The sequence below is a fragment of the Amphibalanus amphitrite genome, unplaced genomic scaffold (genome assembly GCF_019059575.1).
Source record: "Amphibalanus amphitrite isolate SeventyFive unplaced genomic scaffold, NRLGWU_Aamphi_draft 001072F_arrow, whole genome shotgun sequence".
In the NCBI taxonomy this organism is placed as follows: Eukaryota; Metazoa; Arthropoda; class Thecostraca; order Balanomorpha; family Balanidae; genus Amphibalanus; species Amphibalanus amphitrite.
In genome coordinates, this window is record NW_024882566.1 from 201,998 (window position 1) to 223,547 (window position 21,550).

Below are 21,550 nucleotides of genomic sequence, written 5' to 3' on the forward strand. Positions count from 1 at the left end.
TTTCCGCGTATCGCTACGTGGCCCAGGAGCCGAGTTAGAAGGGGGGTGATCAAACACCCCCCCCCCAGCAGGGCGTGGAAATCCAGGACCCCCAGCCGGGCGCGGGTTAACCCGCGCATGACTGGGGGGGGGGGGGGGGGGCTCTACAGAGCCTCCCTCCCGTTTTTCGGCAATATCTTCTGAACCGTTTCACGGATCAACACGACACTTGCGGTAGCCTCAGCGGCATCAATTTGACACCTTGTGTTTAAATTTTAACTTTCTAGTTACCATAGTTTGGCCGGAAATGACGTCAGAGTGACGTCATGTCGGCCGATTTTGATGCAAAATACTGAATTACGGCAAACGCTCTCAAGAGCTTAGTTTTAAAGCTAGATCCAATTCCTTTGCATCAGTGAACTACAAATACATGTAGCTATCAAACTGCAATCTCGAATTTTCGAAATTTTGACAATTAAAAGAAATATGTTTTTACAATTACAAAAAAAAATATTTTTTTTTTCAAAAAGTTTGTTTTTGGGGAGAACCGGAATATATGTGATAGAACGCACACTGATGAACAACTCTAGCAAGCTTTAGCCCAATACCTTCAAAAATAGCCAATTTATTTGCATTATTGTCAAAATTTTACAATTATATATTTTTCAAAACCATTTTTCAGTACGTTTTTGACATTGTACAGCAATATAAATGGCACCATCGTGTTTCTGAGCTCAAACTGCATCTGATATTCACCTTTTTTGTTGAAAAATTTCATTTTCAAATTTTGACTTTTTCTGACCTGAAAGTGACCTGACCTCCGGTAAATTCAGCTGAAAATGACCTCAAATGACACAGGCGACATTATTTTCGAAATCTACGAGTAAAATGGACCATAAAACATGCGTCACGTGGCCGATACATGATATACAATTTTCGTGACCTAGGATATGACCTGGCCTTGACCTGAAAAATTTGAAGTAAAAGTTTGGTGCCCTCAGGTTATCTAAGGCATATATCAAGGAGTGCGTAAACCAAAAATGAGCCTGATCGGACTTGTTAGCCGGCGGCCAGAGTCTAAATTGTGAACAAGCAAAAATGCCGATAATTTTTACTTTGACCTGACCTGTGACGTCATCGGTGACATCGAGGTCAATGAAAATAAAATTTGTTCGACAGTTATTACAGGGTTATCAGACGCCGTTTGAATTTTGACGATCGGCCCAGTGGTTTCGGAGATAGGATGGGGGAGGGGTTTTGGAGAGAGCCCCCCCCCCCCCCAGTCACTTGCGTTATGGAAAATACCCCAGTCATGCGCGGGTTAAAGTTCAGTGCATGCCGTCATAGCCTGGGGAAAATGGTCCAGGGTCGGATGTAATAGCAACAGTGCACATCATTCGCAAAGTCCTTTCATTTTCGGAGAATGGCACGTGTTCAAGGCATGGTTCAATGCAATATGGCTCAGCGTCAGCGTGCACTAACTATTACGACCAAAAGGCAAAAAGAGAAATGTTGGACATAATTCAGTAAGTGCAGCCAATTTCGGCAGAGTGTTTTAGTGCACCGTTAGTTAGACCGAGTGCATGTAGTTATTACCTACGTATTCTCTGGAAAGAGGGCAAGCAGATTACATAGAAGATATGCAGCTCATATTTAATCATTTTAAAGTTCTGACTATCTATCTTCTATCTACGTAGGGTTGAAATATTCCAAGTAGGCCTTCCGCCTTTACCTTACATGATGAGCCATCACTCGGGTCTGGGTCTGACCCAATGTTCGTTAGACGACCTGTAGAACTTAACTTAAGTAGTTATAGACGACTTACAAATGTAAAACCCAAATACCTATTTCCAAGATAATAATTTGGTTAGTTTAATTTTAGTCAAAGCGGTCTACTCCAATATTTTACAGGTGACGCATCCGATCCCTGCGCCTGTCCGGCCGGCTTCAGCCGCTGTGCCGGCCGCTGTCTGAAGCGACTGGACCTGGCAGTCACCTACCCCGAAGCGGAGAGCCAGTGCGCCGCGCTGGGCGCCCACCTGGCCGTGCCCCGCTCTGACGAGGAGAACCAGTGCGCCATTAACGCCGCCACTGATGTCGAAGTGTGGCTGGGTATCAACGACACCGTCACCGAGGGGCAGTTCGTCGGCGCCGACGGCTGCGGCACCGTGCCGTCTACCGGTCCCCAATGGTTGGAGGGGCAGCCTAACCACCTCTCCGGTCAGGACTTTGTGGTCCTGTTCCCGGTAGAACGAGGTAGCGGCTGGGTTGACGAACCAGCTTTCTCACTGTATAGGCCCCTGTGTCAACTGGGGGCCTGCTATCAGCCTGGCTGTCTATGAAGTCGCTCACTGGCGAGCCCAGCAGCTAACAGATATGTCGTCAAGATGAGTCCCGTAAAGTGCACCGTAAAGTGCACTATGTAGGACTTAACGATATGATATGATGGACTTGCTTAATGACGACAGCTTGCGTTTCATGTTTCGGCGACACAACTTTGAATATTTCACCAAAGCGCTTTAGAATACCCCTGCGTCGTCGTTTGAAATGTTTAACAATTCACAGCCTCATCAGTTTAGGGTAAAATGAATGTCACCATCGTGTTCTACGCCCCAAATTACCCATAAAACATGTGTCACATGCTGCGAATATCAGTTTTGATTTTCGGGGATATGTGCCTACCCGGTTGACCTGACCTTGACCCTGACCTATGCTTGACTGACCCCTACATGAAGCTGACACTCTTGTAGGCCTTATATGATGGATTGTGCACCGTTTTGACAGAGCTTATGAGGAGAGGCGCCCATTGCGAAGTCCTGAAGTCCATGCTACTGAAAGCCCGATTTCAGGTGTTTGACCTGACCTTGACCCGACCTGTGACCTCAAAATTCAATTTTAAGGTACTCATCTGAAGCGTCTCGTGGCGTTCTTTCGTTTGCCGCCTCGTGCGTTTCGCTGCGCCTATTGGTTCTCGAGTTATCGGCTGGGGGCGTTTAACCCGCGAGTTGCTGGGGGGGGGGGGCGTTTAACGCCCCCACTTTTTTCGCCGGGCTATAGCATAAAAACGGCGCGCCGCAGGCGCGCCAAATTTTGGGTACCTGTAGGGAATTGATTGAGGTGTATTGTGACAAAGTTTCAAAAAATCGGTCGGAAAATTTTTGAGATATCGAGGTTTTAGTGACGTCATGATTTCTGAGTTTTCGACCAAAAACGGCATATGTTCAAAAAATCATATAAAATCACAGAATAGACATACAGACATGCCGTAAACGCCATTAGACTGCCAATACCATGAACAATCAAATGGCTATCTTCGATTATTGATTATCGTTCCGAATTTTCCAAAATCTTGAACTAAATCTTGGCAATTTCTCTTGACTACTTCTCGACCATGATACATGCATTTCTTAAATTGAACTTTTCAAGCCAAACACGTACACATATGATAAAATGAATGTCACCATCGTGTTCTACGCTCCAAATTACCCATAAAACATGTGTCACAGGCTGCCAATATCAGTTTTGATTTTCGGGGATATGTGCCTACCCGGTTGACCTGACCTTGACCCTGACCTATGCTTTACTGACCCCTACATGGAGCTGACACTATTGTAGGCCTTATATGATGGATTGTGCACCGTTTTGACAGAGTTTATGACGAGAGGCGCCCTTTGCGAAGTCCTGAAGTCCATGCTACTGAAAGCCCGATTTCAGGTGTTTGACCTGACCTTGACCCGACCTGTGACCTCAAAATTCAACTTTAAAGTACTCATCTGAAGCGTCTCGTCGCGTTCTTTCGTTTGCCGCCTCGTGCGTTTCGCTGCGCCTATTGGTTCTCGAGTTATCGGCTGGGGGCGTTTAACGCCCCCCCCCCCAGCAAACGGTGGGTGGCGAAATACCCCAGCAACTGCCGGGTTAACGCCCCCCCCCCCCCCCCAGCAAACGGTGGGTGGCGAAATACCCCAACAACTGCCGGGATAACATAGCTGATAACCGGTTGATAACATTTGAGCTATTATCGGTTTTGTCAACAAAAAAAAAAAATACCTACCACGCAGTCTGCTGAGGGCTGTACCTACATTCGTTTTTTTTTCTTTTTCGAGATGGTGAATCCAAGGTGGGCATTCGGGACATTTGCCCCACGAACTTAGAACGTCAAACCAAAGTCAGTTTTCATTTTATCCCGCGCACCGACGGGGGTCTGCGCCAACTTCATACCGACGGGGGGGGCGGATGACCGCCCCCCCCCCCTGAGATCTCGAGAACGAAGCAAGATAGCGACAAGCGGTAAACGGCATCGGATACGCACGGACAAGGTCTAAAATTTTTACAAAGGTCATTTTCAGGTCAGGTCAAAGATGACGGCACAGGGGTCGAAAAAGTCAAAATGGCGGCGCTAGATAAGGAGAGTTTTTCTCGAATAACTTTCGAATTAGTCATGATAGGAACAAACTAAGGGCATCATCGTGATCCTCTCGTCAATCCGCATCGAACGATATATATGTTGACCTCGAAAGGTCAAGGTCAAAGGTTGACCACAGGTCACGTGACCTTGAGGTCATCATGTATATCATTCGATGCGTCTTGACGAGCTGAACACAATGAGACCATCCGCGCGGCTTTATCTTGTTCCTGTACGGAGTTATTGGCAAAAAACCTTTGGTGACCTTTGATGACGTCACATGACCTCACAGCTTCCCAACAGCAAAACAGACCTCAAGGTAGTAAAGGTTGATCGTATATGAAGTCATGTATGCTATATGGGGCCATTCCGACCCGTTTTAGTCGTAAAAACAGGGAGTTGATTTTTCCCCCATTGACTTATAATGGGGAGGTCGCGAAATTGACCTGACCTTAGGTTACCGACATCAAAATTCCGAGATATTTAAATTGTAGCTACTGATGACCTAATAACATCCTGCGACTTTCAAAGGCCTTCGACATCTACTGTAGCTCTGGCACGGTGACAAAGTTGCAAAAAAGTGACTTGAGGTTGGGTCATTCAAAGTGACCTGGTGACCTGACCTTAAAAGGTAGGAGGTTCAAACTTGCACACCATGTGTAAAATTGATGAAGGTATAGTCATACCAAATTTCGCGGCGCTACGCGCCGCGGTTTTCCCGCTATCCGCGAAAAACCTCGGGGGGGCGGATATCCGCCCCCCCCCCGTCGCGTCGGTGCGGGTGTTATTACCATTATGAAGTATCAATAGCGTATAAGATACTCTGGATGTGCTCAATAGATTGAAATGAATATCAATCTTTACCTCTTGGTTTGGTTTTCGGTATTTTTCCCATTGTCATGGTTCGTATTTTTTCTTACGCTTACCACCAGAAATGGCTTGCAGGATTAAAATGTTGTTTTCTTGTTGCATATAGAAAAAAGAAAATAGGGAGAGAGAAAGAGTCAGCGAAGGACAGAAAGAGGGAGAGAGAGAGGGCGAGAGAGAGAGAGAGGGAGATAGAGAGAGAGAGAGAGAGAGAGAGAGAGAGAGAGAGAGAGAGAGAGAGAGAGAGAGAGGGAGAGAGAGAGAGAGAGAATGAAAATAAAAGAGGCGTTCGGGGAGACAGCGAACTTGTGATTGCAGTCATTCATCGCCAGACGCCAAGTATGGGCCTTCCTTTTAAACAACGTTCATGTAAGAAGACCACTGCTGCGCGTTCTCGACTGTTTATACAAGTCCCGTGACAAATAACCTACGGTATGAGACAGAAGCAAAATTCGTCGCCCCATCCAATTACCCGCTCTGTAGCCGAACGAATCGCCATTACCCCCGACTATCGCAATGGTCGCCCCATTCCGTTACGTCTGTGGTGTTACTCCATCTGTTTACGTCACACGATGCGCCACATACGCCGCCAGCGTGACGACCGCTGCGCCGGAATCGTCGCGTCAGGTGAGAGCGCGCCGTAAACGGCGCAGGGCCCTGGAAAATCCCGAAATTTAAGTGGATGAGGTTGGATTGGGAAATGAGCGGAGGGTTAGGTTAGGTGGGAACACAGCGGGCTGTTGGACCGTTAAAGCCTAAAGGGACCCTCCCACCTTCAAAAAAAAATCATTATAATGAATTGGCATACTTAAAAGTGATGTCGCTTGGTTCGGAAGAAAGATCAAAAATAAATATCTACCAAATTTCACCGAAAAATATTCACTGGTTTTCAAGATATTAGGCTTTTACTTTTCTTTAATTTTTGGGATCTCCGTTGTTTCTAGCAACTTATTTGGAAGCAATAATTTGGCAGCCTCGAAGTGCGGCAGACGTTGCGCGCAAAGCAGTGTATACCATCACGTGTTAACGATGGTTTTAGTCTAAGATTTAAAAATCGTTAGATCTCCGCTGACGTCACACATTCTAAGGGGGCATTCCAATGCATTAGCCCCTTAGAATCCGAAAACTACAAGTTTGAAATTCCATATCTCCGAATTAAAGCATTTTTCGATGTTGTGAGTGCCCAAACCGGTATTTGTAGGCCATGGCCACCAATTTGGCTATCTCAACTCAAAACTAATGTTAAGGTGGGATGGTCACTTTAAGTGGGGACACAGTTGGGCCGTTGTTGAAGAGTGAGATCGGTTGGCAATCGTGGCATTGGCGGGGCGATTAGGCTCAGTCTCAGACATCGATAACTCTCAATTTGTGTCCAAAGGTATTCGGAGTAAGGGATTTTCAATGATGATAACTAATTGTTAGAATTATGATTTTCGTACGGGAACTGGGGATCGTATTCGTGTGTCTTTGAATTGACATTGGACGCTGACCATTCTGTACCGAGCAATTAGCAATGCGCATGTAGGTATGTAGCTTGATCAAATGCTGTGGTCTGTGCGTAGCAAAGGTTTGGCAGAAGCGTAATAGCACCCCGCCAAGAAGAAGATGGGCAGATTATCCTCGATGCGTTTACCACGCTTTACAACACCCTGAGTCGAATTCCGTGTCAAAACGTGTGACACGCTCTCCTCCGTCGCCAGGTTTGGATTGGCCGGCAACTTGGGTCTTGACGAGCCCCCGTTGAGGTGAGAGAGGGCCAATGGTGACCTGTCACAACCATAAGAGAACCTGATCGATCTCTCCGCGATGCTGGAAAGTTGAAACGCTGAGGTAAGATTGGGTCTAAAAGTGATAGTTTGATGCATTCTTACTGGAATGTTAAAATGAAGGTAAGTTGGTTCCAAAAGTAACAAACAAAGACATTTTATTTATTTTGAAATGCTAAATGCCAGTTTGTATCGGTTTGATATCGGTATTCCAAAAATATTGGTATCCAATTGCAGTGGCGGCGGATTCGATTTTGGCGTGGGGGGGCAAGATCCCAGTCGAGATGATGTCATAGGCGGATCCAGAAAGGCGTTTTCGCCGCTGTAGGGGACATACCCCCCCCCCAAAAAAAAGTGTCCGAAATCCAAAAACTCCTCTGATTTCGATTCCTTACAGACCTACTGCTGAACAGTATAAAGCAAAAAAAGTCCTGATAAAAGTGTTATTATTAGGAAACATAAGGTACGTTTTGTCTATTTCGGGCGATGCATGGGCCAGGGGGAGGGGGAGTAAATATTTGCTTTAAATGTCCGCTCCCTGGATCCGCCAGTGGACGATGTAACGCTTTTCGTATTGCTGTATTAGAAAAAAGCTCCAATGGGAAAAATTGTGCCATAACCCGGTCTGGGTCGCATATCAGATGTTGAAGAACGGTGCCAAACCTTTTGAAGTAGGCGAGCGCTATTCTTCAATGAGGTAACTCGTTACCATTTCCTCTGTTCATTTTACGTTCGATTTCCGTTTACCCTTCCTTTAACCCGCGCCCGGCTGGGGGTCCTGGATTTCCACGCCCTGCTGGGGGGGGGGTGTTTGAACACCCCCCCCCCTTCTAACTCGGCTCCTGGGCCACGTAGCGATACGCGGAAGGCGGCGTTCGAAAGAGCGTCAAAAATAATGACGAAATCACTTCGGTCAATTTTTTGGTCAGGTCAAAGGTCAGGTCACCAGAGGTCATTGAAGGCAAAATTTCGCCGATTTCCAGGTCGAATGTCGAAAAGTTCCAAGAAGCCGACGCATAACTCGGGAACCAATAGAGCTACAGCGCCGCGGAAAAGCGCATTCGATAGCCCTATTAACGCCCTATCTGAGTAATGTTCTCAGATTTGACCTAACGTCAACGGTTTTGCCTGCAGGGGGCAAAAACTGCAAAAATAGCCGATTTTTTCGGAAACAGTTTTTCTGCAATAACTTTTGACCCAAGCATTGTACGAGCTTACTTTTACCGGTATCGTGTTCCTCTCGTCAAGACGCATCGAATGAACTATAATTTGACCTTGAAAGGTCAACTTGAAAATTTGACCTCAGGTCAAGGTCATGACCTGACCGGAAAGGGTCATGTTGCATATCAGTCGATCCGTATCGTCGAGCTGAACACATCTAAGGTGTTTTCATCGCTCTAGCATGCCTCTATCAAAAGTTATTTGCGAAAAACTGTTAGATACCATTCGTGACCTAAGATGACCTCAGGGCATAAACAGGGGTCACGGACACCATTTTCATGTTCATTGTGTCTAAACCACTTGTAATTCAGTGTTTGGGAGTGTTTATAATGTCTTTTGTCCAAAAGAGACGCATTTCAATTTTCTCCCATTCACTTATAATGGGGAGGTCGCAAAATTGACCTGACCTTAGGTCATCGATATCAAAATTCTGAGATAAACATTTTGTACATGCTATTGCTCTTAGCAATCGCTGAAAGTTTCAAAGCGATCGGTCACTCGGTGTAGCTATGACAGACATTGAAACTTTTTATGAGGTGAGGTCACTTCAAGTGACCTGGTGACCTGACCTTGAATGACCTTGGTCTGAAATTTTCACAACATGTGTAGAATTGATGTATGATAAGGTGTACCAAAAACGGCGGCGCTCCGCGCCGCCGTTTTTGAGATATTCGCGAAAAACCACAAGGGGGGGGGGGTGTTCAAACACCCCCCCCAGCAGGGCGCGGGTTAAAAAGTATTTCTGAGACAGATATCAACTGTCAACTGAAACTAGCTCACAGCGGGAGGAGACCGCTCAAACATTAAGAGACAGTCATCGCATCTAAACCAATTGGGAAAGCGATCCGCCAGAAACCCTCCCCAAGGCAGTAGTTGTCAATTAAGCTCACCGAGACGGGCTGTCTCGATGGGTTTATACAGTAAGCCTACAGCAAGGCTTAACTAAGGCCCAAACGCTCGTCAAGCTGGGAACGGAGGTCTGAGATGAGGGAGCGCGGCGGGGGGCTGGGGTGAAGGAACGGTGGACTGGAACGAGAATCCAGAAGCTCTGGGTGGGGCGTTTCTTTATCAGGGCTTTAGGGTGCGCTGACTGCGGTAAGGGCCCAATTATCACACCAAATTTTGCCACAACATCTACCGGCTCAGGTACTCGAGAATCAGCGGCCAGTGATATCTGCAAAGACGAAGCATTTCCAACCCAGCTTCAGCCTGGTGTCAGGGCGCCTCAGGTGGCTTTAATTACAGTTGCACATATCCAAACGACCTCAGTGCAGCCAGTCTGTGGCCGAAACCATTCGGAACAGACTTCAACGAAAAGTGAGACAAGATTAGTGCTATCGTTATGTGCCATTATAGACTTAGGGCCCGTTGGCTTGACCCACTGGAAGGTGGTAGTTATCGGACACTGCGGGGCATACTCATTTTTCCAAAATGCCTTAGATTTTGCTTTCGTGTTCATAGGCGGCGGAACGGGGAGGGCACCGGGGCACCGTGCACCCCTTGATTTTGGCATTTTAACGTTAGCCCTATGGGTGTTGCATGGAAAGAATGGGACCAAAAGTTGGCAGTGCCCCCCCCCCCCCTAATTGAAGGTGTTCCGCCGCTACTGTTCGTGTTTGCTGCTCTTTATTCTATAGCCAGTCTTAAGACAGAGGGGGGCCCACTAATGATCAGTGCCCTAACCCTCAAAGGTTTCCAACATTAATTTTTACTTCTTTAACCCGCGCACCGACGGGGGTCTGCGCCAACTTCGTACCGACGGGGATCTCGAGAACGAAGCAAGATAGCGACAAGCGGTAAACGGCATCGGATACGCACGGTCAAGATCTACAATTTTTACTAAGGTCATTTTTAGGTCAGGTCAAAGATGACGTCACAGGGGTCGAAAAAGTCAAAATGGCGGCGCTAGATATGGAGAGAGTTTTTCTCGAATAACTTTCGAATTAGTCAAGATAGGAACGAACTAAGGGCATCATCGTGATCCTCTCGTCAATCCGCATCGAATGATATATATGTTGACCTCGAAAGGTCAAGGTCAAAGGTTGACCTCAGGTCACGTGACCTCGAGGTCATCATGTATATCATTCGATGCGTCTTGACGAGCCGAACACAATGAGACCATCCACGCGTCTGTATCTTGTTCCTGTACGGAGTTATTGGCCAAAAACCTTTGGTGACCTTTGATGACGTCACATGACCTCACAGCTGCCCAACAGCAAAACAGACCTCAAGGTAGTGAAGGTTGATCGTATATGAAGTCATGTATGGTATATGGGGCCATTCCGACCCGTTTTAGTGGTAAAAACAGGGAGTTGATTTTTCCCCCATTGACTTATAATGGGGAGGTCGCGAAATTGACCTGACCTTAGGTCACCGATATCAAAATTCCGAGATATACAAGTTGTAGCTACTAATGACCTAATAATATCCTGCGACTTTCAAAGGCCTCCGACATCTACTGTAGCTCTGGCACGGTGACAAAGTTGCAAAAAAGTGACTTGAGGTTGGGTCATTCAAAGTGACCTGGTGACCTGACCTTAAAAGGTAGGAGGTTCAAACTTGCACACCATGTGTAAAATTGATGAAGGTATAGTCATACCAAATTTCGCGGCGCTACGCGCCGCGGTTTTCCCGCTATTCGCGAAAAACCTCAGGGGGGGCGGATATCCGCCCCCCCCCCGTCGGTGCGCGGGTTAAAACCACAGGGGGGGGGCCAAAATGCCCCCCCCCCCCAACGGGGCGAGGGTTAATAGTGAAAACCGAAATAAAGCGAATACTGAACTGTGAACATCCAGTTTTTACACTGGCCCCACACTAGCCTCCGAATGCCCAAGGCAGATCTCTGATGACTGGCCTTTGGGTGTCATACCATACCGTGCATTGGTCAAGTTGGTCAATGTGTACGACCTCGGCGTTTACCATTTTATGCGCTGGAAACTGTAGCGCTCGAAAAAATCAGGGGAGTGGCTTATTATGAGCGCTCATCAGTCCTAACTACCCGCAAGCGAATGGCTAGCCCTTACGTCTCCGCTCGCTTGCGATTTGGCATTTATGTAGGTAAAAAAAAAGCGGCAAACGACCACTGAAGGTATGAGTTGAGTCTCTCGCACACTTGGAATATCTCTAAATCGAATGTAGAAGACAAAAAATGATATAAAGCGGAAATGGGTAGCATTTACACATATTCAAAAGGCACCGTTGGACAAACTGTAGAAGCGTATAGCTGCAATATCAGGTTATGAAAATTTTCCTCATGTTTAGGGCACAAATTATGGAGGGGCAAGAATACACGTTTGCCCCTCCTCCAAAAGTTCCTTATGGGACGGTGCCTCCTCTGCCACCCCGTATCCGTCGCCCCTGTAAGCGGTCATTGAAGGCCTGGGTTGCCGCTGCGTCACGTTGACGCTTATCATGCCTCCAAAACTAGGTTGAAGAGAGGAAAACCTCATTTGAACGCGAACGCTTGCCATTTAAGAAAGGCAACGTATGATAAAGTATATGGGCATCTGGTTACATCTTCAGATGATCGAACAGAATAATCAGGTATATTATATGGTTTCTTGTCTAAGCTTTGTCACAAATTATGGGGGGGGCAAAAAGATACTTTTGCCCCCCCCACGAGTTTGCCAGGGGGGGGGGCAGCTGCCCCCCCCCCTGCCCCCCCCCCCCCCGAATCCGCCGCCCCTGTCCAATTGACATCTCTACTCGAGACACCCCACAGTGGCGACCGGTCTGTCTGATTCAAGTTGATGGAAAAGACGGCTTCCCGCTGCTTTCATGGTCAGCGCTTGTTTGCGTTTCCCCTATGGAGAGGTCTACAGGAGGATTGAAGCAGGCCATGGCAGCTTAGAACAGAGTACACGCTCAAGAAAGGTCACAAAGAAATCATGTTTGATCGGTGATTTCGCCTCACATAAAGTAAATGCCCACCGGTGATATTTTATGATCTTTTGATGCATTGAAACCCCAAAGGAGTCCCTCCCACCCCCACCCCCCTCTCTCTCTCTCTCTCTCTCTCTCTCTCTCTCTCTCTCTCTCTCTCTCTCTCTCTTTCTCTCACTCTCTCTGTCTCTGTCTCTGTCTCTGTCTCTGTCTCTGTCTCTGTCTCTGTCTCTGTCTCTGTCTCTCTCTGTCTCTGTCTGTCTCTCTCTCTCTCTCTCTCTCTCTCTCTCTCTCTCTCTCTCTCTCTCTCTCTCCCTCTCTCGCTCTCCCCCCTCCTCGTCACCCGCCCTTATAACCCACCGTGTGAGCGACAATCACGAGCGTCTATTGCCATCACGACCACCGTTACGGGCCACCTCATGGACGGCGTCACGGACGGCGTCACGGCTGGGTGTCATCCGTGACGAGTCAGCTGAGCTCGACCTCGTCCGGAGGAGGGTCGAGATTCTACCTTGTTCGGACGAGGGTCGAGACTCGGCACCTGCTGTTGGTAGGAGCAAGGATGACGTTTGAAAAGGGGAGACATGATTGCTTGGTGCGATGCTTGGTGGCATTATTGGTTGTCAAGTGTTCGCCAAGACTTGCGGATTGAGGAAGCTTGGAATGGAGAAGGGAGGAACAGAAGAGAAGAGAAGAGAAGAGAAGAGAAGAGAAGAGAAGAGAAGAGAAGAGAACAAGAGAGAGGTAATGAAGGGAAGGAGAGGAGAGGGCAGGATTCGATCCGTGTCTAGGTACGTAAAGGCATCCACCAGTCAACGGTGCGAAAGTTACCGGCCTGTTTCACGTGCGGTATCACAATTCACACCGTGGACTGGCAACGGTAAATGACTTCATAGAATGTCTGTGCATGTTTATCATCATGCCGCGTTTTGGCCATCCGGTACGCATTATAGATCCGGTCCTATATCATACCGACTCTTTAGTGCCCTGATCAAGGCCCTGATTATACCCTCGGGCTATTCCACCCGGACGCTTTGCGGCGATTCGGCGAATTCGGGACCATTTCCTCAACTGGCTCAAGCCCGTGCCGTTTGGGCGTCGGCACCGCCGTTCGGCTGACGTACGACGCACGCTAACGGAGCGGTCTACAGCCGATAATGGACCACTGCTGCCGGTTAATGGCCCACTAAAGGCGGCAAAAGTGCAGCGCAAGGAGACGGCGCTGCAAGGTCAGTAGGCGAGCCAGGGCCAGAAGCCACGCCCGTCTCGGAAACCTGACTGGGGGTTTGGACGCTGGGGTTTCGCGGATACGCGCTCTAAGCCTGCCCTTAGGCCACCAGTCTGACTGACGAAGATATGGATGGCTTTCAGGCTTTCTTTTGAAACAGACAGAGAGAATGAGTGGACCGTCGTTATGACTTGTACCTCGAGCTAGTTGCTATAGTCTGTTCCATACCAAGCTTGCGGTCGGAGTTTCCTCAACAGTTCGCTCCTCCGTTCAATAATTTGCGTATTTGAATGTAAGAGCTGTATGTACAGAAATCACGCACAACTTTCAGCAAGACACTTCGGCCGCAAGCTTGGCATGGAACAGACTATAGTTGGATCCTAGCTCACACATACTATACTCGTAGTAGTATCGCTACCCTTCAACAGTAACAGCCCGTGACAGCTCATAAGGTCTGCAATGTCCACACAGCCATGGGACAGCAATGACAATGTTGTGGCATAAGTAGCAATCTGATGACAAACTGAACCAACAGTTGTGTGGGAACTCGGCCAGCAATGTGTCGGGTCTCACATTCCATAGTTGCATGCTCCATATAAAATGATAGCATTGACTAAGGATTGGGAATGACAAATATGATCGTTATCATCAGTCATGGCCTGTTAAGAGGCCGGAACTAAATACACCACGCTACACTATGTTGTCATAACAATGTCGCGTGGTCGTGTCACGTTTTCAAAGCGTCGGAAAACTCAGTTGTGACATTTATTCTGTTCATGATACTTAACATAACGGCTCTCAATCTAGGTAATAAAGAATGATCGCGCCCACCATATTTACTCCTGTAGCATATGCGATGTCACAAGCGCTGTTTCAAAACCAAGTGCCGGTTAATCCAATCCTAGGTCAACATTTCTCACGGTAAATCAAAAGTCCTGACACCGAGATATGACACCATATAATAAACTCCGTCAGAGGCGGATCCAGCTCAGAGTTTTTGGGGGGGCAAACCATAGAAATTTATCGATTCTTTCCATGCATCGTCCATAGGCGTAATGTTAAAATCATGCCGTTTGGGGGGGGGGCAAATGCCCATTTTGCCCCCCCCCCCCCCTGGATCCGCCACTGAACTCCGTCACAGGCCGAACGCGGAAAAGGCTCAACTTTTAGCTCCCATGAATACCATTCACATTCAGTTGAGCTAAATCGGAGTACATGACCATGCACTCTACAGCCTGGCCCGAGTGATTGTTTTGTTGTCAACTTCGTCCAAATAGGAAATGTTGACCGTTGAGATGCGATTTATCTCGTCTGGGGAACTTCCTATTCGACTTGCAAGGGTAGCATGCTGAGGAGAATTTTGGTAGTGTACCACGTTCATAAAGGTGCTGGGAGGTCAGATGCCGGAGAGCGGGAAGATGAAAGTATGTACATATACCTTTTTATAAGAATGGAAAATGAATATTGGAAGGACAAGTGATAGGACAACTGAAGCGACAAGTGGATAGAATAGGGAGCAATATGTCTTGCAGGTATTGAATGGGGAAAGAAGAGATGCAATTGAATTGGCAATCTCACGTTACAAACAGTCGGGAGAATGCACTACCCCGTTAGCATCCCTGTGAAGTCAATGTTCTAATAATCGAATTACCGATATCCTAAGGCGGAAGTTGTGAGGCACTGTGATGAGAATATGGAATGAGGAATGCAGATGTCATTGTGACCCGCTTATTGTGAACTTACTTTCAGGTAGCATTGGTAGACCACAATGACATTCTACGAGTAGGTACTGGTATCGGAACAAAGCCTGTCGTCAACCTTTTGGAAAAGCTGCTCTTCTAGTAGAGAGACTCTTGTAACATTCGATGCTGCAGTCCATGAAATGTATCTATTACATACCATTTCGAATGGGTCTCATCAGACTCGCTGATTAGAGGCAGCGGGCTGGCCAGGCCGGTTGAGTGGGTGGCCTGCCACAGACTGGACCAGACCCCTGACTTTCGCGGAAGCGGATGTCAATTGCCCAATTTAACGATCCTGAGCGGTTGTGGTCTGAGGGACAATTGAAACGGAATGTCAATTTAAGCTCAACGTTTGACCAGGGGTTTCTCCTGGATTCTTGGATTAAACGGATTAACGCATACAAAAAGACATTACTTGCGTTGTGCAACGCAAGCAATTGAAAATGTGTATTTAAATGAGTTATCTTCCCTCGGCATTGCTACGGTAATAATTATGGTAGGACTACACTGATGACATGTTTTGGATTTTCTTCTACTTTCCTTCGATTCTGGTAACATTGCATGAGATACATTCAAGAGATATATGATTTTTTCTGACTGATAAATGCTAACACTTCTGTCCCTCACACCACGCTATGCTCGAATAACGTTCATTGACCATAAATAACACATTTTCCTGTTTATGGCTTCACCTGCAAGGCTTATATTTCATTAACAGAGATGGAGTCAAGCACCGTGCGTTGGGTAAAACTCATCAATATCGATTATGTCCAATTGTATATTTTATGTAAGACTCCCCGTTATACCCGATTGTTTTCAGGACAGTAATTATCAATTCTCATGCGATTTCCAGGAATTTGTTGTAGCTTATACCGTCAGTGGTAGGTACGAGAAGCAAGTGTCCATTGAAGGGAAATGTCGGCAATAATTACTATCCACGACAACCCTTTCATGCTAATTACAGTGAATGGTTTCAAATGCTGACTCTGAGATTGGGCTCGTCATGTCGATCCCTAAAAATCGTGACACCTTGTCACTTCATCAGCTCTCATTTTCGTCTTACACGCCCAATATCGGGAACCCGCCATGGGGGACCACGCCCTCAACGCCTTGTTAGCCTTCAACTCTGTATTAACCTTCAACCCTACACCTGCGACCCCCAGCAGTGTCAGTATCCCCCAGAGGGGTGGTCTGTCACCTTGACGAACTAGGGGTTAGGCGGGGAATTTTTGCCGGATGCGATTTTACGCTCGGAGTTCCGTCTATAAAATGGTTTTGAGTGGCAGCTGCTCGTTAAAAGAGCGGCCAACGCCCATATTTCTGCTCCATTGAGTCTGCACTGAATTGGAACGTGCTAATGCGGTGCTTGTGTCCGCCGATTTAGGGATGAAATGAGCGGTAATTGTTGCTTGTTTTCATAAGAAGTATAAAATCAGCGTAATATCATACCAGTAGGTGCGACCCCCCCCCCCCCCTCCCTCCTAAACTTTCGCCATACGTCAAGGAAGGTTGTTCGACATGGGTTTTGCCTGTTTTTCATCTTCTCTCAAATGTGGAACAATGCTAACTTGTTGCGCATGATAAGGTTCAGAAAGATTTCCAGAGGGAATGTGGGAGGGAGATTTTACCGGTTAAAAATTTTACAATGTATTTTCCCAGCTGCAATTTTGAAAACAATCCTGGCAGCCCGTGGCCTCCCCTCCTCTCCCTACCCGTCGGCACTCGTCAGCGTCTTTAATCCGCATAGCATAGCAAACATGACCTGCAAGTGCATCATGACTTGGTGGCCGAACCGGGAATTACCATCGTCTCAAATCAGGATGTTGAACGAGTCTGTCGATTCCGTGACAATCCGTGCTGAGATCCTCAAGGCAACTGGCGCCGGGAAACAGTGTGATCATAGTGGCAACAAGAAAAACAAGACATGGCCTCGGTGGATGGTGTCAGGTCAAGCCGGGTCATTGTGATAAAATTTGCTGACAGCGGCGGGAACAATGTTATGTTGCACAGCAATGAGCAACGCATATGACATATTTGTATAACTCACTGTGCGTTTTATAAAAAAGTACCTAGGGTCATGTAAATCGACGGTTGTCATCACCATGACAACGAGAATATTCATTGAAGCAAACTGCTGGTGGTATTCATCACCATGACAACGGAGTGTTCGCTTACGAAAGCTCCTCGACACTCGCGATGCTCATCACCATGGAAACGGAAAGTGTTCACTTACGCTGGCCCACTTACAATTCTGCACACGGCTGCGCCCCTGTGTATGACTTTCATCACGTGCTATAATTGGTGGAGCACGTTTGATTAATGGGCCATTGGGTCACCAGTGGGCCCCTCTTGGTATCACAGTCAGAGGACGAAAAACAGGCAGACGGACATACGAACAGACTTGACAGGCAGGCAATGTGGCAGCCATGGATTAGGAACTGTTCATGCGAATGCCAATGTTCAAGCAGATTAACTTATTTAAATTATTTCTGCACAGACGAACCATAGGTCAGTTACGGGTGTCATTTTCTACGCCGGTAACGTTGAGAGTTAACCACCCTTAATCACTGTCATTGTGTGTCGTGAAGGTCGTGAAGGCTAACTGCCTTCAGTTCCAGACGGCAGTCGGGTCACTTATCAGCCTCTGAACCTACTAGAGCGCATGTCACTACCGCACAGATAACAGCAACCACTGTCAACACGCAACGTCGAACACTTAACACGCTACCAGCATTACACGTTTGTGTTCAAGTCGCGTGCACACCAACGCTCACGATCGCTTAAATCCTGCATGGCAGGAGTGGCTCGTTCATTCACTCGGTTGCAGCTTTTTCCTGCAGTGTTTTCCTCCATAATAGGCGTGTTTTACGTTGAACTGATTGTTCGCAGCGTGAAGGTACGTTGGGATAGGTCAAGAGCTGGTATGAGTAGTGGGTACAGCTTGATGTGTCACAGAACAGAAAGACTCACCTTGAAGAGCGGAATTGGCAGCATTTTGCTCAATTTCACTTGCAAGATTTACGTTCAGTCATCGTTAAATTACCACAAATTATGAAACTAGGTCTCTAATTCTATCCTCATAGCTCGTGATTGACATAGAGCACGTATGACTGTCGCCAAGTTATTTTTCACTGCCTACTTGTGCTTCATTTTATAAGCCTTCAAGGCACGGTCCTTTCAACTCCTTTCCCTGATCTTGGTTGCATTTTGTGTTGTCTATATTTTGCCTGACGGCTTAGTTGTCGTTTTCTGGGGATGGTCACCTTCCTATCATTCAGCTGTTTGTGACTTGATTCTATGGTAACCGCTGAGGCCTTGTGATTCTGATCGCTTAAGACTCGTGTTTCTGATCTCTGAGTACTTGCGACTCATGCTGCTGAAAGTTAGCGAATCTGGTTCTTGAATATTAGCAAGTGTGATAGCCGAATCGCCGTTACCTGTTTCGGGACACATTTTGCAGAAAACTCGCGACTGTGATCTTTGAAGCTTCGCGACTGATTGCCCTTATAACTCTGATGTCTGAAGTCTCGCCAGTCTGATCGCCCTCAACACTCTGATCTCTATAGACTCACAACTCTGATCTCTGAAGACTCGACTCTGATAATTGTCTCGCGACTCGGATCGCCCTCAAAACTCTACTAGCTGAAGTCTCCATTCTGATCTCTGAAGTCTCGCGACTTTGACCTATAAAGTCTCTCCATTCTGATCTCTGAAGTCTCGCGACTCTGATCTCTGAAGTCTCGCGACTCTGATCTGAAGTCTCGCGACTCTGATCTGAAGTCTCGCGACTCTGACCTATGAAGTCTCTCCATTCTGATCTCTGAAGTCTCTCGCGACTCTGATCTGAAGTCTCGCGACTCTGACCTATGAAGTCTCTCCATTCTGATATCTGAAATCTCTCGCGACTCTGATCTGAAGTCTCGCGACTCTGACCTATGAAGTCTCTCCATTCTGATCTCTGAAGTCTCTCGCGACTCTGATCTGAAGTCTCGCGACTCTGATCACCGGCGACTCGGTGAAAGTAGCGCCGGCCAGCCAGGCCGTCCGGTGGATTTTCCGAGCTGTGCACTGGCAGGGCGCGAGACCGGAGGAGCCGCCGCCGCCGCCGCCGCCGCCGCCGCCGTCGTCACCGCCGCAGTCGTCGACACGTGCCGATCGCGAACGGTTCTCCGGTGACGCGGTCCCGCGCCGGCGCCGACTCACGTGCTGAGCGAGCTGTGCGACGCTCGGGGTCATACAGAAGGCTGGTGAATAGATCGTGACTTGTTCGTGAGAGGCTGTGAGATAGCTATTGGCTAGCTCATGGTAGCTAGCAGCTAGTTTTGAAAACTAGTTTGTGACAGATAAAATCTAGCTTACAGGAGCTAGCAGCCAGCTAGTTGTGAATGGCGACTAGCTTATGATAGCTAGTGGCTAGCCCACAAAAGCTCTTCCAACTCCTGGGACGAAAGCTTAGCGATACGGTCAGCTCTCGCGGCCCAAACACCGTGTTTTGTGAGAGATACAAAATTGAGCGGTGCCTGCTCTGACGTTTGGTGCGCCTCTTGGAGCCCCCCTGAGGCACCAAGACGGAGAAGTGGTTTGAGCGAGCGTGCAATCGAGAGTGAGAGCGAGAACAGAGCTCCCCCGGAGCAGAACACTGCAGAGGAGCGACTGATTTGGAGTCCGGTCAACCGAGCAGCACCATGGAATCGGTGAGTTCGCGTGGCTGATACATAGTTAACGTAAGCGATTCTTTTCCCGACCCACGCCAACAGCTTTACAAGAAATGTTGCAATGGTGTGTATTATGAAGTACAAAAGCTTAGCAGAGTAGCTTTCGCAAGAATAAGCATTATGCGACTTTCGACCTGTGTCGACCTTTCTAGGCGTCGACCTGCTCTGGTAATCCAGTCGACCTGCTCTGGTAATCCAGCGGCTAGCCTAATTTGTTACGATATGACCGGCACGAAGGTGTCTGGTTTGTCTTGGTTGCCTACATGCATGTCTAGCAGGTATACATAACCTCTAAATTAGGTTACATAATATCTCTAGCATCGTCTCCATAATGCATGGATTCCTTCATTGTGCGATCTGTTTAATGGAAAAAACGACAAACTAAGGCCTCCTCTGGCGAGACCAGCCGTCTGTTTGTCGGATGTAATGACTTGCCAATTTGTGTCGCACTGTGACACACAGAAAGCTGTCGGCCGGCGAGTCAAGAGGTCAAGGACAGGTGACTGAGGAGTGGGTGGATCATGGGTGGATCATGGGTGGATCATGGGTGGACGTAGGTGGACCATAGGTGGGCCGTCGTACTTGGGAGGACCATGGGCGTGTCATGGGGGACCTAGGGTGGAGCTTCAGATGGACACATCGATGTGTGGGTTTATGATGGATTGATGGTCCTTAGATGGGCCTTGAAATAGGTCAGTCAACAGAAGACTCATATGTCGAGGTACGATTATGTTACGATTATGTTCAATATAATTTTGAATACAGACTTCCTCTTTTTGAGCACTCATCTCACGAACAGATTACTCTTGAGTTGAGAAGTGAAATAGACCCAATTTTCTTCTCCCAGCACCAGTTAGGTTGATAAATACCTTGCAAAAGTTTTGCAACACCAGTCACCCAGATGACGTGACAGGATTCCAAGTAAATCCGGCTCGTTATTGGGAAATACAATTATGAAAAATGTGTCTGCAGACGGCAGCTGAAGATGGGGTTTCCGTCGTGCCAGCCCTGGTAGATTATTGGCTCCAATGTGGCCACTGTGTGTTTGCTCGTGCCGATCGGAGAGCAGTGCTTTGAAGTCAATAAGTGCCACTTAGCAGCACGACATGTGCACTGTGCAGCGAACAGCTTGAGACAAAGTGTTCGTGAGAGGGATGGTCAATGGACTTAACTTTTAAAATGTGAAGATGCAGCCTTGCTTTTGCCTATTTTGCAAACATATGTAGGCTGAGTTATGTTCCATTTTATTTGATTTTTTGTTTTTCTCTTTAGCTTTACCACGTAGGACATCCAAAATCTTGCTACAAGTATCAAAAAAGATAATATTAAAATTTAATTGCATAATACAAGTTTTCAACCAGTTACCTTATCATTAAATGTGATAAAATCAGCTGGTTGGGTCGGGATGACAGCCCCCGTCACAAACTCAGAACTAATGACGTCAGTAGTATCCATGCATCTGCCTACGCAAGTGGGATACTATCTTACATAGCAACACCGGTACCAACGTGACATCATTCAAAGATATCGCGGCAGTCTCTGAGACAAGGACAAACCGTACGCTATGTGATCTTTGGTGGTATGCGTGATTTTTGTTTTCATGCCGCTTTTATAACACTGAGAAGTTCCTCCAGAGTTCTGCTCCTATCTCTATTTGCCCACTCTCTCTTCTCATTTATCAGTGCCAGTCGAGGATCTCTCTCTCTCTCTCTCTCTCTCTCTCTCTCTCTCTCTCTCTCTCTCTCTCT

At 47.3% G+C, this 21,550-nt stretch overlaps 1 long non-coding RNA gene across 1 annotated transcript in view; it reads left to right on the plus strand.

Moving 5' to 3' along the window:
* The window catches only part of LOC122369779, a 50,006-nt gene that overhangs the window by 15,326 nt on the left and 13,130 nt on the right, over positions 1-21,550 (plus strand). Inside the window, exon 2 of the long non-coding RNA XR_006254472.1 lies at positions 6,949-6,993. This is a non-coding gene — a long non-coding RNA (uncharacterized LOC122369779). The remainder of the gene's footprint in view (positions 1-6,948; positions 6,994-21,550) is intronic.